The sequence below is a fragment of the Neophocaena asiaeorientalis genome, unplaced genomic scaffold, assembly GCF_003031525.2.
Source record: "Neophocaena asiaeorientalis asiaeorientalis breed wild unplaced genomic scaffold, Neophocaena_asiaeorientalis_V1.1 scaffold433, whole genome shotgun sequence".
NCBI lineage: Eukaryota > Metazoa > Chordata > Mammalia > Artiodactyla > Phocoenidae > Neophocaena > Neophocaena asiaeorientalis.
Window position 1 is genome coordinate 1616959 of NW_020175040.1, and position 16685 is coordinate 1633643.

General features: G+C 47.4%; 1 protein-coding gene and 1 non-coding gene across 4 annotated transcripts in view; one reads left to right on the forward strand and one right to left on the reverse strand.

Moving 5' to 3' along the window:
* RAB7A (RAB7A, member RAS oncogene family) overlaps positions 1-16685 on the reverse strand; it is a 105387-nt gene that overhangs the window by 22860 nt on the left and 65842 nt on the right. The window contains exon 2 of one of the 3 annotated variants that reach the window (XM_024763391.1): positions 14035-14139. The exons of the other annotated variants lie outside the window; for them this stretch is intronic. The gene's annotated coding sequence lies outside the window, so the exon portion shown is untranslated. The remainder of the gene's footprint in view (positions 1-14034; positions 14140-16685) is intronic. 3 annotated transcript variants of the gene reach the window in all.
* On the forward strand, positions 10040-10112 carry TRNAG-CCC (transfer RNA glycine (anticodon CCC)). The gene has a single exon. It is a non-coding gene; the product is annotated as a tRNA-Gly (tRNA).

A 16685-nucleotide genomic window follows, 5' to 3' on the forward strand; every position in this document is an offset into this window, starting at 1 on the left:
CAGGCTTAGCTGCCCCAGGGCATGTGGGATCTTATTTCCCTGACCAGGGATCAAATCTGCGTCCCCTGCATTGTAAGGCGGATTCTTTACCACTGGGCCACCAGGGAAGTCCCACAGGTAACTTCTTTTAATATCAGTTTGAGAGAGAAAAAGGTGACACAAATATGAATTTGGATTCCGATCCCAGAGGAGCTTAAGAAGGAAAGAGAAAAGTCAGAATGAGATCCGAATTTTCAGCCAATAATACCACCAAGACAACTTCCATTCCAGTGGCTAAAAGGCACTGTGCAAGGGTTCTGAAGTATCAGGAAACAGCCATAAAATGTTTGTAAGGTGAATAGAAAACGTCTCTCATGAAGAACCTAGGGGTAAGACAGGAATAAAGACACAGACCTACTGGAGAACGGACTTGAGGATATGGGGAGGGGGAAGGGTGAGCTGTGACAAAGCGAGAGAGAGGCATGGACATATGTACACTACCAAACGTAAGGTAGATAGCTAGTGGGAAGCAGCCGCACAGCACAGGGAGATCAGCTCGGTGCTTTGTGACCACCGAGAGGGGTGGGAGGGAGGGACACGCAAGAGGGAAGAGATATGGGAACATATGTATATGTATAACTGATTCACTTTGTTATAAAGCAGAAACTAACACACCATTGTAAAGCAATTATACCCCAATAAAGATGTTAAAGTAAATAAATAAACAAACAAACAAAAAACGTCTCTCAACAGCACCTCCCAGCCAGGAGGTGGAAGGAAGGAAGGAAGTCATGCTGGGTGCAGAAGGGAGGTCTGCCTGACGGGCCTGGGGAACACAGGTCACAAATGCGTGAAGGAGGACTAGTTACCCAGAGGCCTGAGCTCAAACAGACCATTCTGATGCATGTAGTAAGCTCTCATCACCAACTGCTTCCCTTGCAAGCTCACTACTGACTGTCTCCAGGCTAATAAGCATTTTAACCGCTCATCTCACCTGGGGAAGCAGGAAGGTTGAGACAACTTCGTGTTGTTAAGGGTGGCCAGCGTGTCCTTGGGGATGGGAGTTGAAGCGTGGCCACTTTAACGACCCAAGGGTTATTAGCAAATCTAGGAAATATTCTACTACAAGAAAGAGGAAAAAGGACGGGGTGTGACAGACTGGCTTGGGTTAAAAATGAAAATGGCTTCCAAGTTCTAAGCCCAGGGGAGAGGCAAAAGAAAGCATCACTGAATAACGTTTTAAAGGCTACAGAACTAAAACTGAAGTCATAACTTCAAACAGTAGCAAAAATGTCCCACCAATAAAGAAAGAAGGAAACTGGAGATGTTTTGAAACTCCACGATCAGGTGGTACAGGGACCAAAAGCAGGTACAAGGAAGTGAAGGAGAGAAAAATGTAGGAGGCCAAAAGCCATTTCTGTGGAATCATCCAGTCATTTCCAGGGCGCTCAGGACAGTGCTGGTGTTCTAGGAATGGAGACTGGATTAGACTGGAACACAGAACTCAGCAACTGGGCACGACAATCACTACCTCTGAATGTACAACAGGCATCTAGGCAGTTAGGCCTCTTTTTGGCTTGTGACCGGCCTTTGCCTTGTTTGCACATTCTCCTCTCCCCTAAGTCATCAGCCTGGCCTAGCACACCTCCTGTGCCCTTCCACTGTCCAGTTCCCAATTTCCCTTCATTCAACACAACTGTTTCAGAATAACCTTAAACCCTTAAATCTTGCTTATAAACTCCGAGGGCACCAGGTTTTGTCTGTGGTGAGCTGTTCCTCACTCCCTTAAGGTCAAATGCCACCTTCACTGAGAAGCTCCCTGTGACCTCCCCAGAGCCCAGGACAGACTCACGCCTTCCTCCACTGTGTCCGCTACACTCTCCCGCACTGCCAGGGGAGGACGGGGCTCTACAGGGCCCTCTGGGTGGAAGAGGTCAACCGTCAGGGCATGGCTCTCTGACCACGTGGAAGCCTGCGGGCAGTGCAGGACACGACGACAGTCACCTGCAAGACCGCCTTCACCTCTGCCGCCGTCCTCGAAAGGCTCTCCGCCCTGGACTGCGGTCCTCTAACGGAGCGCCGCTGCCATCCATGCAGAGGTGCCGTCTGTTGTGAGACACTGGGGTTGTACAGCTTGAAATACGTGGTCTGCAGATAACGCATAACCTGTGTGCTCAAGTGAGACTTACTACTGTAATGATACTAGCAGACAGGCTGCTGGTCTGATGTTCCATCTAGAACCACCACCTCCACGTGGGAACTCAGCAGGAAGATGTTACTAGAAGCCTTCAAAAGGACACTCTGAGGGCCCAAGGGGTAGGGATAGACACTCTTTCATTACATAGCACATTAAGGAGGTGCCCAACTCCTTTAAAAGACTACCGTGATCGAGACATATTAAATTAACTTTAAGGGTAATTACCTTAGCTGGGAGAGTCAGGGAAGGATTCCTCCAGGAAGATCTGACTGAATCTGGATCTGAAGGTGGAGAAGCACGCCAAAACTTCCCTGGCAGGAAAACCAGCGCATGCAGCATGCAAACGCCTTGTTGCAGGGAGAAACGAACACCTGGGGGTTGATGGCCAGACCACAGGGGACCTAGCAGGCCACGGCGGGGCGCTGAAACCAGAGCACTGAGAAGCCCACCCTTTGCGCTTCTTACACAGCAGTGTCCATACTGTGAAGCCATCAACCTGCCCGCCGCGGGGGGAGGGGGAAGTGTTCAGCAGCAGGAGAGCCTACAGTGGACGTGAAGAGGCTGCTGTAACCTCCAGGCGAGGGGACTGCACCAGAGCCATGGTGAGACTGAGGGGAACGGAGGTGCTCCCAGGGCCAAGAAAAGCGGGGCAGCACCAAGCGATGAACTGGACTCAGAAGAGGCAGGACACGAGGGGCGTGCCACGGAGCACCCAGGTTCATACGCAATGCAACCAAAAGCATCCTCGGACAGGGAACCCTGAAAAAGAGCCAGGTGTTTTCTGGAAGGGAATTATGTTTGATTTAGACATGCTAAGTTTGAAGTGACCCCGACATAAAGAAGAGAAGGTCTTTACTCAATTAAGCATATGGTTTGCTTGGTTAATGCTCAAAATGTCTTTAAGTGGCAAATATATTAACTGAGTGGAGGACAGACATGGATCAAAATACAGATGTGATAAAGAATCTGAGTAATAGTTACCTTTCACTGTAGGAAAACCCCACTAAAAGCAGAGATACTGCCAGTATCTCCCACCAACCCAGAATGGAATCTGCCCGAAGAGGGTGCCCACACGAGGGTCGTAAATGGCTGGGGGCAGTGCGCAGGACGTGTGGTATTTCCTGCCTTGCTGAATGTTTGTACTCTGCAAAGTTCAAGAGCCACTGCTTTAACTGACTCAAGGATCTGGTAAGGAGCAAGTATTCTGAGATTCACATTCGCCTACTTCCATGTTATAGTTTACAGAGATTTCCAAGACTATGAAAAACATGAACTCAGTTGAATTTTATCATATTCCCCTCTCCTCCAATACTAGAGGGCCTGGGGTAATCTTGCAATCAAATCTATTTTTAAAAGACATGGTTGTACTTAGTTACATCTTAAGTTTCAGTGTTAACTGTGCTGGATTTATGACTTCAGTCTGCACCGCTGTGCGAACACGGGAACAGCAACACTCCCTGGACGAGAGTGCGAAGGACGATGCTGGTGGGCCTTGCCTCCTAGAGGCTGCTGCCTGGTGGCAAGAAGACAAACAATACGCAGGGCAGGACAAATATGGACTTCTAGACAAGAGTGGTGTAGAAGAGAGAACCCAACCGGCAGGAACACCGAACATTTTCCAAAGCAAGGCTAAACAGCTGCACACGCGATGCCTCAGAAGGAGCATCAGCGTGTCCAAACGTCAGGACGCTTCAGTGTTTCCAACTCCTCGTAAGCTTCACAGACAGTCCCAGCAGTCCCAGGAAGCCCAGGGGAAAGTGCTAGGGGACTGAGATGAGAAAGCAGGACGGTGGAGCGTCAGGCCTGGGGCCAAGACAGGCGGGACACGGGAGTACAACGTCACCAAGGTGGGAGGCCTGAGCTGCACACAAAGCCCAAGACAGCCACCTCGCTGCTCCAGGCAACCTTCCGAGGGAGCCGCCTCGCCTCATCTGGCAACACTGCTCCCACCAGGCCTCATCTCCCCGCAAATGCTCCGTCTCAGGTGCACCTGCCGCTCCCCACGGGGCCCCGCACGTGAGGGCTTGGGGACAACTCCCACGGGGCCCCGCACGGGCCTGGAGAGCACAGCCTTCCCTGGTGGAGACACGGGTCCAGGGGCTGCCCCCGCGAGCGCCTTCCGCTAGGGTCGGCCCGCACGGATGATGCCAAGCTTCCAAGCACAAGGCTCGCGCTTATTCACATGAAGACTTTAAGCCTCCTGCCCATCACTCAGCAGGAAAAGCCTGGTTGACCATTCTCACCAGGGCACATTCTCTGGATCCGCCACAGTATTAACTGTCGTCTGTGCTCTCGCTTAAAAGGTGGAGACATTACTTTCTTGTGTGCAGTGATCTGTGATCCTTCAGCAGTAAAGGTTTAAGGGAGTAGGCAAAAATCTAGACGGATTACACAAGACATAAAGAATTGCCTTGGCAGCTCCGTTTCCTCCCCAGGCCTGGATCATTTTTTTAAACAAAATATTTACTTACGGCTACACCAGCTCTTAGCTGCAGAATGCTCAATCTTCGCTGTGGCATGCCAGATCTTTTTTTTTTTTTTTTTTAGTTGCAGCATGCGGGCTTCTTAGCTGCGGCACACGGGATCTACCTCCACGACCAGGGATCGAACCTGGGCCCCCTGCACTGGGAACGCTGAGTCTTACCTCCTGGACCAGCAGGCAAGTCCCAGGCCTGGATCATTTTCGCGGCTAGCCCCGCCTCTCACTAAGGTCTGCCTGGGCCAAGAGGGGACTCGGCCGCTCGCGCACAGCGCTGCTCCGCTAGAGGCCTCCGCAGCCCTCGGTGCTGCTCCTCAGCTCCAGCCCAGGTAGATTATGTCCAATCATCAGGCAGGTGAAAGGAGGAGGCACACAGCAAGCGTCCCCACCCCTTGGGCACCAGCCTCTGCCACAGGGAGAACTGTCCTGGCATTTGCAATGTTTTTCCATTCAGCTCGGGCTCAAATGGCAGCCTCTCCCTAGCACTCAAAACGTACACACACAGAAAGTAAGGTAACTTGTCCAAGGCCATCAGCTAGTCATCTTGGAGCCAGGATTTTTTTTTATATTTATTTACCTATGTTAAATAACATAGTTGTGGCACACGGGATCTTCGTTGTGGCACGCAGGATCTTCGTTGCAGCAGGAGGGATCTTTCGTTGTGGCTCACAGGCTCTAGAGCGCAAGAGCTCAGCAGTTGTGGTACATGGGCTTAGTTGCTCCGCGTCATGCGGGATCTCAGTTCCCCGACCAGGGATCAAACCCATGTCCCCTGCGTTGGAAGGCGGATTCTTAACCACTGGACCACTAGGGAAAGTCCCTGGAGCCAGGATTTGAAATGAGGCAGTCCGGCTCCAGAGTTCTTCCAACAAGAATCACTGGCTTCTCCAACACTGAAATTTTCACGGGGTATCTAAGTGCCAGGCACCAGGCCAGGTTCTATTTTATAGTTCTGCTCTGACCGTCCCATTCCAGTTTGCTTAAGGAACCTGCGCTCACAACCCCACTGAATGACAGTCAGAAGCGGGCGCTCCCAAACTCTCAGGGAGGCAGATAAATGGTTGTACTGAACACCAGGGAGAGAAGGACGGCTAGAAACTGACCAAGCAAGGCAATTTAAAGGCCACCCCTCCACAGGGGAGGTGCAATGGCCATGCAAAGACTCTGGGCTTTGGGTCACAACCATGGGATGAAATCCCATCTCGCACATCCAGCTGTGAGAACTTAAATGTGCTTTCATGTGAAAAATGAGCATCCCCTACAAGTGAGATAATGCAGAGAAAGCTCTATCTGGCTCATTAAATCTACTCAATAAGTGGCTATTATGACATGAGGGCTTTTCTAACAGTGAATAAAAACGCGTACCTGGTCAACTAGTACTACTTCACTTTCCAACTCTCATCACTACAGCCTCTCATACTACCTGTTTGACTTTTGCTATATTCGCACGTTAACCCACATAAATGTGTCTGAGGTCCTAGTTACTCATCTAAGACAAATCGCACCTTCACTGACGTGCTTCCTAAAACCACACTGTACACCAGCACTGAGGCCCTGTGCCGTACATCAGCAAACACTGCAGTGGAGTCATATCTGGCACGAGACCTGTCACTGGAGGAAGATCGATGGCCAATGCCATGGAAGAAAAAGCAGAACTGAGAAATGGGCACTGGGTCACTAAGCGACTTACAATTTGAATTCCTGCCTCTGCTTCTACTGTTGGGCATTCACTGTACAGGCATGTGCGCCCTAGGAGGGTGGCTCCCAAGATCCTGACCCACGTCGATCAGACGATCTCAGACTAAAACATCCCATGTCCTGCAATCCGTCCTCCATGCTTCAGACTTAAACATGTCCAATCACGTATCCCCATTTTTTTCAGTAACAGTGGTCACTAACCATGACCTAGGGGTAAGAACACCTAGTTCAGTTCAAACACCTGCTGAGGGTCCAGTAGGTGTCAGTTACTGGGTTGGAGGCTGGGGTTTACCTACAGAAAACTACAAACACTTCTTATTTCAAAAGGAAGCCATCATAATTCTCTGTAAGCTGAACAGAGCATGCTGTTTTGTAGCTCTCAAGTGTTAAACTGGAAACTTCAGTGGCCACATTCAGCTGGCTATTTCACAACTCCTTGCTGCACAAGGGGTTCTGTGCGATTCTAAAAACAGTGAGGGGGCTTCCCTGGTGGCGCAGTGGTTAAGAATCCACCTGCCAATGCATGAGACACGGGTTCGAGCCCTGGTCCGGAAAGATCCCACATGCCGCAGAGCCCGTGCGCCACAACGAGAGAAGCCACTGCAATGAGAAGCCCGTGCACTGCAGTGAAGAGGAGCCCCCGCTCGCCACAACTAGAGAAAGCCCGCACGCAGCAACGAAGACCCAACGCAGCCGTAAATAAATAAATAGATAGGTTAAAAAAACCAGTGAGGCCAAGGGTAGAACAAAGCCAAATCACCTTAAACTCAGCCATAATGGGTCCTCAGAAGTCATTTTATCCTGAGCTTTTGTTAGCAGAGACACTTCTTCCGTGGCACCGACACCTCGCCCCGTTCCTGCCTGCACACTCACAGCGACCATGAAGTACCTCCTGTGCAGTGTCCCACTGTCAAAGGCTGCAGAGGGATGTAGAGACACTCAGACACTCCATCACCAGTGCCAACATCTTTTCTCAACTCCTGTCCACGCAACGTGGCTTCCAGATCACTCAACTTCCTGGTCGCTTACCTCTGACTAGATCAGATTCACTGTACTTCTTAAAATGCCTGCCTCTTTGTAAAAGTACCGCCCATTACTGACACATGGTGATGCCATAAGGATGTGGAGAACGTTACAAACCTCTAAAAACTCACTCAGCTTGGACGTTCTTAGTTGCACTCACAGGTACCACCAGCCTTAGCAGTCATTCTAATTGTTCAGGAACGCGTACTGCCGTGGGGCTAAGCTTCTCGACAATGCCAACCCTTGCTTAGTCCAGGCCACGCATTCCCAGCGGGGGTGTTATTAACAATGGTTTGTGGCCCTCTAGAAGCCGCAATATAAAAACAGATAGACACAGTACATACATGGTATTAAAACTTTACTGGGGTAGGGGAGACAATTAGGGGGAAAAAATCTAAAAAGCCCTGCGGAGCAGAAGGGAGGTGCAATAATCAAAAGTGGTTGAGAGGGCTTCCCTGGTGGCGCAGTGGTTGAGGGTCCGTCTGCCGATGCAGGGGACGCGGGATCATGCCCCGGTCTGGGAGGGTCCCACATGCCGCGGAGCAGCTGTGCCCGTGGGCCATGGCCGCTGGGCCTGCGCGTCCCGAGCCTGTGCTCTGCAACGGAGGAGGCCACAACGGTGAGAGGCCCGCATACCGCAAAAAAAAAAAAAAAAGGGTTGAGAAAGGCTGGTCTAGGCCTGTGCTGTCCTACACAGCAGTCACTAGCCATTTAAATGAAATCAAATACAGCTCCTCAGCCACACAAGCCACACTAAGTGCTCACAAGCCACACAGCTAGCACCTACCGCACTGGCCAGCACAGAGAACATTTCCATCATCACCGGAAGTTTTATGGTATGGTGCTGGTCTAAACAACCCTGGAGGATTTTACTAGCATTAGTAGATAGTCCTCAAACATCTCATATCTCGATTTATGGCCATTAATTACTGATTATCTAGCCCATCTTCTTTCACTCTTGAAAACACAGTAAAGACACCAGGTCCTTAAGAGCAAACTTTAGAAAGTATTAGCTAACATGCGAACTTTTCGTGAGAATATTACAGCAAGATATTGGCTGCATCATAACCACTTCAGAATATTTGGAGCCACTGGCCCTAGCAGCCTAGGCGTGTCCAAACACTACCCTAGGTCCTTTGTAACCCACTGAGACTGAGGTCCAGTTAACTGTTTGAAAGCAAACCGTACTGTGAACTACACAAGGAGCATCAAGGACCAGACACAGGTCACACTGACCAATCTGCCTGCGTAAGGTAAAAGTATGAAAACGTCAACCAAATCTTGAAATCCTCCTTTGATTAGGTGTGAAAGTCTTCTCCTGACAGTGCAGAGAGTTTCATTAGATCCTCTTAGGAGCTGGATGCGATTGCGGAAGGTGGTCACACGTATTTTGTTCTCAAGAACCCTTGGAAGAACCATGGTGACTAAGGTGTCTCACACAGCTAGACTTACATTTCAAAACAATTTCTTCCTGGCCACTTCCTAATCAAGAAGCCAAAATAAAAGACAAAAATCCAGTCAGGTAAGTGATAACCTGTCTCCACACTGGGCAGTTTTTAAAGCTCCGAAACAAGTACAGCAGACGTTGCAGAATGTAATACGCCTGGTCAGGTTAGGCGCCAACAAGTTAACGCCACCGCTCACGGGTCCATGTTCTAGAATCTCAGGCAGGGAAGCCCAGGTCACGTGATACAACATGCCACCAAGACAGAGGGAAAGAAGTCAGAGAGGCAGGCTGAGCTCTATCAGATGAGAAGCAAATGTGTCCTTTACCCTCCTAAGAGAGGAAAGGTGGAAACCAATGGAAGACAGATTCAACGAGAGTCCCCAGGAGGGCGAGGTGGAGAGCATCATTAAGCCAGCAGCCTTCCTCCTCAAGTCAACACAAGCTGTGGCCAAAGGCCAGGCTACAAATGTGAAGGATGCATTAGTGCTGCCTCTCCTCCCCCGCGCTCCTGCTATTCTCCAGTCAACAGACCCCCCAAAGAGGACTCTCCCTGCAGGGCAGCCCACCCCTCCTCACGTTTAACTGAAGACATAAGGACTCTCGATGGCCGCTGGCTGTCCGGGTATGCAAGAGCCCTTTAGTTCCAAACACTGGTTTGCTTCTTCCAAACAGTGAACTTCAATTTCAACTTCTGCACTGTCACACCACCTAAACCCCTCCACCTCTCCAAAGAGTAAGATCAAAGGAATACAAAACTGTGGCTACACAGCATTTACCTCTCCGACACTGAAGCCCACAGGTGGAGTTACCCCCAGGGGAAATGCTAGTTACAGCAGCAAACTCTTGTCCAAAGTTTAAGGGTCTACAGGCTCGAAACCTTGACTATTGCTTCCAAGTCAGATACTAGGAATATAGGAGTACCAGGAGTCCCATACCTTGTCACAAGGGTCATCATTCTCAGAACAGATACTTGAAGAAGAAAATGTTCCCAAATACATCAGCTTTAAAATAAAGACCATATTTCATATCATGTCATCAAAGTACATTAAACCTAATATGTAACCGCTGGGGCTTCAATTCACAAAGCCTTCCCAACAAAAACATTTTTAAAACAAGTGTTTAAAAATTTTAATATGAAAGGAAAGAAGTAGAGAGAGTAGCATTATCAACTCATATGCTGTAAGGGAACTTGCAATTAAAAAGAGTATGGGGGACTTCCCTGGTGGTCCAGTGGTTAAGACTCTGCGCTCCCAATGCAGGGGGCCCAGGTTCAATCCCTGGTCAGGGAACTAGATCCCGCATGCCGCAACTAAAGATCCTGCGTGCTGCAACTAAGACCCAGCACAGCCAAAAACAAAAAAAGTATGGGATGCCTCCAATGGGAAATGATGCACTACTTAAGACTCTGGGGTCTCACTGCCCTTGACCAACTGTAGGTTGTAGTAACGATGGTAGAACAAATGGCTCTTGTCTACACAAATGAATTCTATCTGGACAAACTTCCACCATGGAAAAGACAGTTTTGTGTCCAACTGCAGGTTCCCTGCAACATTACCAACTTCCATGTATGTCTGTTCTTTGTTCATTTCATATTTAAATGACAGTCATGATCTTACATTTTCTTGAAAATTATCTTTTAACAGTACCCATCACCTAGGGGCTTCCCTGGCGGTCCAGTGGTTAAGACTCCGTGCTTGCACTGCAGCGGGCGCAGGTTTGATCCCTGGTTGGGAAACTAATATCCTGCATTCCGCTCGCCCCCCCAGCCCCCCATAAACCAAAAACAACAAAAAACCCAACAGCTAGACTTAAACAGCCAACATTTCCAAAAAAGTTTTAAGCATTTTGGTTCATCTTCAGAGGCAAAAACGCAATACTCTGAAGAGAACATGAAGAGCGACAAGATTCCTACTGGTCTACAGCTGGTCACACAAGGCTGGGTCAGCAGGCTATGGCTCCAGGGGCATTCCCAATTCCTTTCCCCCGGAGGGGCTCAGATCTGCTCCTCACTCACATGCAAGAGGAACTTGGGGGATGAGAGACCAACCAAGGGCTTGGGACCTGAAGGCTCTGGTTCAAATCTGGGCTCTGAAACTTACAAGCTGTGCAAGTTGAGGTAAGTAATTCGCTCTCCTTGGGCCTTACACTGAATTCCTAACTCTGTAAAAGTTGGGTGTGTTCCTGAGAAGATATGAGAATGAAGAGGCAGAGGAGCCAGAGACCAACGTGTCTCTACTTCTCAAATTCCTGGAGCTACAACTGGGTCCTGGTGACATTAATCCAGTACAACGTTCTCCAACTCAGTGCGCTGTGGGGTTCCTTGTCCTGTGACAGCTCAATTACAGAACCTATTTTAGTCTCCACCCTTCTTCCTGAGATGAACCCCATGACTGAGGGAATCTTCCACCAAATACAAAACTTAAAATTAAGATACATTCTTTCTTAACATTTAAAGATACAAGGAACAGCAGCAAGAGCCTAATCAAGAACGAAGCATCTGCTACAAACACACACAGCCCTCAGGGACACCAGTAAGCCCCAGCCAGTCCACCTGTGCTGAAGTACAACTCCAGAACACACATCCCAACGGGCATCAACCAATGAACACAGAACAGACTACACGTAAGCAAAATAATCCCGGCCCCCAGGACTAAAAAGTCAAAAACGGAGAAGAGAGGTGAAAACACGAGATGTCTCACCGTCACCACGCTGGGCGGGACATGGATTCCCAGGTTCTCCTGGGAGGCTGCCAGGAACCCTCCACCCAGTCCACGGCAACCAGGAGCAGTGCAGTGATGGCCCTGACTGCACACCAGGCTCCTGCCCACAGCTTCCCACTTCTCCAGATCCAGTCCCTTTCCAGCGCCCTCAACTCATCTACTTCGGACTCTGCCGTGACATGTTTTTAACTGGAATGACCTTCCTGTCCCTCCTCACCGTCACTGCTTCTCACACCTATTCACCTATCCTGCCTAACCCAACCCAAATAACACCGGAACACCTTCTAACGTGAAGAAATCTCTAGGTTCTCAGCTGGCCCCTCTACCTATACAGACACAAACGCGAAAACATCACGTGAACTCTGATGTGCTCCACTGAAAAAAGGCACTCAAACACTGGCAGCCTCAATACACAATAGACGTGTGCCCAACTGCATTAGTCCAGAGGACAGGATCCGGACCAGTGGTTTAACAAATGAGTTTTGAATCAAGGAAACGGAATAACCACCAGTTGCTGAATAAAGTAGGATATATCAAGAAGCACCGGGAAAACACTGTCATGGTAAGCAGAAGACAGGACACTCATCAGGAAAGCAAGTGTAAGATTGAACTAAATGTACCATATGATTCCTTTCTGCAGTCATGACTTTATAATCAGCTACCAAAAATGTTACAAAGTATAAATTCTGATGAAGATTATTTCACATAATAATTCCTCACTCTGAAAGCCCATGATGAGAGAAAAACAATTAGTGTATCCTGCCTTTTCAATAGGAATTGTAGGACTTCCCTGGTGGCATAGTGGTTAAGAATCCGCCTGCCAATGCAGGGGACACGGGTTTGGGCCCTGGTCCGGGAAGATCCCACATGCTGTGGAGCAACTAAGCCCGTGCGTCACAACTACTGAGCCTGCACTCTAGCGCCTGACAGCCACAAATGCTGAGCTCACGCACCTAGAGCCCGTGCTCCACAACGAGAAGCCACCGCAACGAGAAGCCTGTGCACCACAATGAAGAGCAGCCCCCGCTCGCCACCAACTAGAGACAGCCCGCGCACGGCAACGAAGACCCAACGCAGACAAAAATAAATAAATAAAATAAATTTATGGGGGGAAAAAAAGGAATTGTACAAGTGGAGAAAAATTTGCCAGTTGACAAGTGGGAAAAAATTTTTAACACATGAATGCCAGTAGAAGGAATACATGATAAAAAAATAAGGACCTACTGTATAGTACAGGGAACTATATTCAGTATCTTGTAATAACCTATAATGGAAAAGACTCTGAAATAGAATAGATATATATCTGTATCATTTTGCTGTACACATGAAACGAATACAACATTGTAAATCAACTAATTTTAAAAAGAGAGTAGAAGGAATACAGAAGGAATGACTGAAATAGAGTTTTAAAAAATCATTTTGGGGCTTCCCTGGTGGCACAGTGGTTAAGAATCCACCTGCCAATGCAGGGGACACGTGTTCGAGCCCCGGTCCGGGAAGATCCCACATGCCGCAGAGAGGCTGGCCCGCGTACGGCAAAAAAAAAAAAAGCCTGTTGGCTTGGCGACTGCAATGACCTTTTTGCCAGTCAGAGTACATCTGGCCATTCTCAAATCAGACTAGCTCCCTGAACTGTAAGAAGTACTTGTGAAGCAGAGGTACGGTAAAGATCAGCATAAGGATGCTCTGGGGCCTGTCTCTAGGAAGAGTAACTCTGTTAACGCCAGATGTGCTAGTCAGGGTTCTCCAGAGAAACAGAACCATGAGGGTGAAGGAACAGAGCCTAATGGTTTGGTTGACACCATATAAGCCCACGTTTTACCAGTTACGTTTAAGTGATATTTAAAATCTGTCGTTAAAAATAAACTTCATTAAGTCAGAAAAAGATAAATACCGTATGCTAACACATATATGTGGAAACTTAAAAAAAAAAAAAGGTTCTGAAGAACGTAGGGCAGGACAGGAATAAAGACACAGACATAGAGAATGGACTTGAGGACACGGGAGGGGGAAGGGTAAGCTGGGGTGAAGTGAGAGAGTGGCACTGACATATATATACTACCAAATGTAAAATAGGTAGCTAGTGGGAAGCAGCTGCATAGCACAGGGAGATCAGCTCGGTGCTTTGTGACCACCTAGAGGGGTGGGATAGGGAGGGTAGGAGGGAGATGGAAGAGGGAGGGGATATGGGGATATATGTATACGTATAGCTGATTCACTTTGTTATACAGCAACAACTAACACAACACTGTAAAGCAATTATACTCCAAAAGAGATGTTAAAAAAAAAAGAATGTATACATAAATGTATCACTGTCACTTTGCTGTACAGCAGAAATTTACACAAAATTCAACTACAATAAAATTTTTTTGTTTGTAAAAAAAATAAAATAAACTTCATATATATGAGATTTATGTTTATGTAACACTGTATGAGATTATATAATACATACATGAGATTTAGTACTTAGATTTAGTAAGGAAGTTCTCACGTGATTACGGAGGCCGAGATGTCCCACGATCTGCAGTGTGAAGGCCTGAGAACCAGGCGAGCTGGTGGTGTCAGATCCAGTCTGAGACGGAAGACAGGAGAAAACCTGCAGACAAAGTGAATTCTCTTCCTCAGCCTTTCTTTCTAGTTGGGCCTCCCAGGATTGGATGAGGGCAGTCTGCTTTGCTCAGTCCACACATTCAACTGTGAATCTCATCCAGAAACACGGCAAAGACACCCCCAGAATGATGCTTTAGGCAAATACCTGGGCATCCCTTGCCCGGTCAGGTTGACACACAAAATTAACCATCACACCAGGCAGATGTGAAAACCCAGCAGACTGCAGGGCTCAGGCCAAAGTCCAGCTCCTTAGGCTGAGGAGGAAGTGCTGAAGAACAGGATGTCAGAAGTTTCCGAACACTCTGCTTCCATTTCAAAGGTTACTATCCACAGGTTATTACTGAAGTATAGGTTTAAAGGGACTCAAACTGTGCTGGCAAGATTCTGGCACAATAAAGATCCACAGGCCTCAGAAGATCACCGATGCACAGCTTGCCTCAGATAACATTTAGGAATATCACTGCCAAACACTAACTCAAGGTGGAAACACACCAGTACCACGCTGCAAAGGCAAAGGGCCGAACAGTCCATAACTAGGTCAGGTTTGCGTGCTTTTGCACAGGTCCACGCAGCGCTGCTGAGCACACTACAAGGTGGTGACGCGTGGTCGACTTAGGACAGCAGCTTTAGAATAGAGGTTCTCAGCTTCCCTACTGCTGTTTACCAACCTTGATGTAACTACAAAATCACATTTCAAGGTCAGAGATCTGTCAGTTAAGATGCTGTCTGGCTTTTATTTGGGAGAAAGAACTTGTTTGAAGAGAAGATACTGATCTTAATTTCTGCCTGTGTTAAGAACATCACCCTGTGGTGCAACCATCACAACTACCTATTTCCAGAACTTTTTCATCAGGACAAACAGAAACTCTACGCAGATTAAGCAATAACCCCATTTCCTGCCCCCCCCCCCCACCGCAGGGAGAGGTAATCTCTATTCAACCTTCTGTCTCTGAATTGGCCTTATCGAAATAGCTTTTGTACGCGGGGTCATACAATATTTCTCCTTTCCTGTATGGCTTATCTCACTTGGCATGCTTTCAATTCAAGATTCGTCCACATTGCAGCCCACACCAGAACTTCATTCCTTTATATGGTGAATAATACACCGCTGTATCTAGATACCATATTTGACTTACCCATTTACCACTTGATGAGCACACAGGTACTCTCTACCTGTTGACTGTTGTGAATAATTCTGCCGTGAACAATAGTGTACGAGTATCTGTTTGAGATCCTGATTTCAAATCTTGTGGGTATATACACCTAAGTGCCAGGACATACAGTACTTTTGTTTAATCTCCTAAGGAACCACCACACTGCTTTCCACAACTCCAGCACCATATTACATTCCTACCAGCAATACACGAGGGTCCCAATTTCTCTACATCCTCACCAACACAAATTTTTTGCATTTTTAAAAACAAGAGCCATCATAATCCGTGTGAAGTAGTATTTTACTGTTTTGAATCTCCTATCGACTAGTGATGCTGTGTATTTTGTGTGTGCGGATCAGCCATTTCTGTATCTTCTTTGGAGAAATGTCTATTTGGGTCCTGAACCCACTTTTAATCAAACTGCTTGTTTGTTGTTGACTTGCAGGAGCTTTAAATATGTATTCTGAATATTAAGCCTTATCAGGTGTATGATTTATAAACATCTTCTCCCATTCTGTAAGCTGACTTTTTACTCTCCTAATGCTGTCCTTGGAAACACAAAAGTCTTTAATTGTGATAAAGTCTAATTTACCTTTTTTTTCTATTGTTGCCTGTGCCTTTGGTATCATATCCACAAAATCACTGCTGAATCCATCTCTTGAAATATCCCCGATTTCAACTTTTTTTTTTTTTTTTTTTTTGGCCACACCACGTGGCATGTGGGATCTTAGTTCCCCAACCAGGGATCAAACCCACGCCCCATGCAGTGGAAGTACGGAGTCTTAACACCACTGGACCACCACAGAAGTCCCTCAAAGTTTTAACTCTTTAGATTTAGGTCTTTGAGATTTAAATACAAGATGTGACACCATAAAACTCCTAAAAGAGAACACAGGCAAAACATTCTATGATGTAAATCATACCAATGTTTTCTTAGGTCAGTCTCCCAAAGCAACAGAAATAAAATCAAAAATAAACAGATGCGACCTAATCAAACTTACAAGCTTTTGTACAGCAAAGGAAACCATAAACAAAACGAAAAGACAACCTATGGACTGGGAGAAAATATTTGCAAACAATGCAACTGACAAAGGTTTAATTGCCAAAATATACAAACAGCTCACACTACTCGATAACAAAAAAACAACCCAATCAAAAAATATGCAAAAGACCTAAACAGACATTCCCCCCAAGAAATACAGGCGGCCAACGGGCACATAAGAAGAGGCTCAACATCGGTAATTATTAGAGAAATGCAAATCAAAATTACAAGGAGGGGGATTTCCCTGGTGGTCCAGTGGCTAAGACTCCGCACTCTCAAAGCAGGAGGCCTGGGTCCGATCCCCGGTCAGGGAACTAGATCCTACATGCTGCAACT